The sequence below is a fragment of the Chlorocebus sabaeus genome, chromosome 14 (genome assembly GCF_047675955.1).
Source record: "Chlorocebus sabaeus isolate Y175 chromosome 14, mChlSab1.0.hap1, whole genome shotgun sequence".
In the NCBI taxonomy this organism is placed as follows: Eukaryota; Metazoa; Chordata; class Mammalia; order Primates; family Cercopithecidae; genus Chlorocebus; species Chlorocebus sabaeus.
In genome coordinates this window covers 53,435,355-53,438,271 of record NC_132917.1, presented here as the reverse complement: position 1 = coordinate 53,438,271, position 2,917 = coordinate 53,435,355, and the positions used below count along the sequence as shown (strand labels likewise).

The window sequence follows — 2,917 nt, the reverse complement described above, 5'->3', positions numbered from 1 at the left end:
ATGCTTGCATTTTCAAGAGATAAGCCCACACACTTTTTCCTTAGGAAAAAAAAAAGGTTTGACTAAAGCAAAATGTATTCTGTGGTAAATCATTATTTTCAAGCAGTGCCTTTTGTTTACTTGTTTTTCATATCTTCAGAGGGATAAATCTTAATCCTGTGTAGAACATGGCTGCTGATCATGCAAAACTGGAGCTGTCTTAACATGAACAACTGTCCTCCCTCTAATGCCAGGGCTGGCCGTTGAGCGCCATCCAAGAGGATTTGGGGAACCCCAAGTCTCCAAAGCAGAAACAAAGGGAAAGACTTGCCCAAGATTACTTTAGCACCAAGCATTTAATTATAACTTGAATTTGCACAATACTCTCCCTTTTAGCAGTGATTTCACTGCTAAAACCAAGTGGTATTATTAAAAAAAAAAGTTTCTTACTGCCTAAGTTCAGAGGGTAACCCAGGAATGGATGCGTTTGCAACAACGAACATAGCATCTCTTTTTTGGCAGAGCCTCTGAAGGCGTGATCTGGGGAGTTAAGTCTTCTTTGGAACACTTTTTTTTTTTCAAATGGAGTTTTGCTCTTGTTGCCCAGGCTGGAGTACAGTGGCATGGTCTCAGCTCACTGTAACCTCTGCCTCCCGGGTTCAAGTGATTCGCCTGCCTCAGCCTCCCAAGTAGCTGGAATTACAGGCACCCACCACCACACCCAGCTAATTTTTTGTAGAGGTGGGGTTTCATCATGTTGGCCTGGCTGTTCTCAAACTCCTGGCCTCAGGCGATCCACCTGCCTCAGCCTCCCAAAGTACTGAGATTACAGGTGTGAGCCACCACACCTGGCCTTTTTAACTTTCTTTAAGCAAGGATATTCATACCCCTTCAGTGGTTGGTATTGAATTCTTAAAACTGTCAATGACAATCAAACTTACCTGTCAGAACAGAAAGAAACAAAAGAAAAAAAACAACAACAAAATCTTACATTATGCATTATCTTTTTAAGAGTGGGCCTGTAGCGGCCAGGCATGGTGGCTCAAGCCTGTAATCCCAGCACTTTGGGAGGCTGAGGCAAATGGATCACAAGGTCAGGCAATCGAGACCAGCCTGGCCAGCATGGTGAAATCCCCACTCTACTAAAAATATGAACATTAGCCAGGCGTGGTTGCACTTGCCTGTAATCCCAGCTACTCAAGAGGCTGAGGCAGGAGAATCGCTTGAACCTGGGAGGCAGAGGTTGCAGTGAGTCGAGATTGTGCCACTAGACTCCAGCCTGGGCAACAGAGTGAGACTCTGTCTCAAAAAAAAAAAAAAAAAAAAAAAAAAGAATGGGCCTGTGGCTGAGGCTGGCATGTGAGGATCAGTGGAGGTGGAAGTATTCATGTAAAAAAAAAAAAAAATTTGTTTTTTTTTTTTGAGGTGGAGTCTCGCTCTGTCACCCAGGCTGGAGTGTGGTGATGCAATCTCCTTTCAGTGCAAGCTCCGCCTCCTGGGTTCACACCAGTCTCCTGCCTCAGCCTCCCGAGTAGCTGGGACTACAGGCGCCTGCCACCATGCCTGGCTAATTTTTTGTATATTTAGTAGAGACGGGGTTTCACCGTGTTAGCCAGGATGGTTTCAATCTCCTGACCTTGTGATCTGCCCACCTCGGCCTCCCAAAGTGCTGGGATTACAGGCATAAACCACCATGCCTGGCCGTTTTTTCTTTTTTTTAAGACAAGGTCTAGCTCTGTCACCCACGCTGGAGTTTAGTGGTACAATCTCGGCTCACTGCAACCTCTGCCTCCTAGGCTCAAGTGATCCTCCCGCCTCAGCCTCCTGAGTAGCTGGGACTACAGGCCTGTGACACCACACCCGGATAATTTTTGTATTTTTTTGTAGAGACAGGGTTTTCCCATGTTTCCTAGGCTGGTCTCAAACTCCTGAGCTCAAATGATCTGCCCACCTCAGGCTCCCAAAGTGCTGGGATTACAAACGTGAGCCACTATGCCTGGCCAGGCAATTTCTTATAAAGTTAAGCCTTAGGATTACCTTATGACTCAGCAAGTCCAATCCTAGGTATTTACCTATGAGAAATGAAGCATATGTTCACCTGAAGACTTGTAGTTATCATAGCCTCAAACTGGAAAAACCCAAAGTCCATTCCCGGAGGGTGCAAAACAAGCTGTGGTAGTGCTGGCTGCAGCAGCACAGACGCTAGCATCGGAATGATACAGAGAAGATTAGCACGGCCGCTGTGCAAGCATGACAGGCAAACTCGTAAAGCATTCTTTTAATTTTTTAAATAAAAAAAGAAAACACAAATTGTGGTCTATCCATATAATAAACAAATAAAATATGCATGAACACAGCATGGATGAATCTTGAAAACATTATGTGAAGCGAAAGAAGTCAGATACAAAAGAGTGCAAGTTGTATGATTCCATTTCCATGAAGCTTTAGAACAGGCAAACCTACTCTACGGTACTAGGAATTGCAACAGTGCTTGCCTCTGGGTGGTGGTGGTGAGTTGACTGGGACACACAGGAACGTTTAATGCTGATGGAAATGCTTTCTGTCTTGACCAGCATTATGGTTACATGGATATACACATTTGTCAAAATTCGTCCCTCAAAGCCTATGCATTTTATTGTATGTAAGTGATATCAATGTGAAAAGTGGAAAAACCAAATTAAAAATCGTTCAGATTTTCTATTCTTTAAGTTCCTTCCCTAATTGATTAATGTGTGGAGCAGTCAACACATTAGTGAATCACTATAGTGTGGAAAAATTTTGCTGTCAATCTAATGGCTTGTTTGTGCTCACCAGGACTCTTAATCCATCAAAAAGAATTTAAGACCCTAATAAATTAGTTGTAGCATTGGAAGAGGACACACAGCTACACTTCCTTCCTTTGCCAGGATTGACAGATGCTATTTTGATAAGCAAAGGA

At 43.6% G+C, this 2,917-nt stretch overlaps 1 non-coding gene across 1 annotated transcript; it reads left to right on the top strand.

Annotated features, from left to right (window-relative positions):
* The first annotated feature begins 2,157 nt into the window (after positions 1 to 2,157).
* Positions 2,158 to 2,264, top strand: LOC119627393 (U6 spliceosomal RNA). Its single transcript, XR_005243592.1, has one exon. It is a non-coding gene; the product is annotated as a U6 spliceosomal RNA (small nuclear RNA).
* Positions 2,265 to 2,917: the final 653 nt, after the last annotated feature.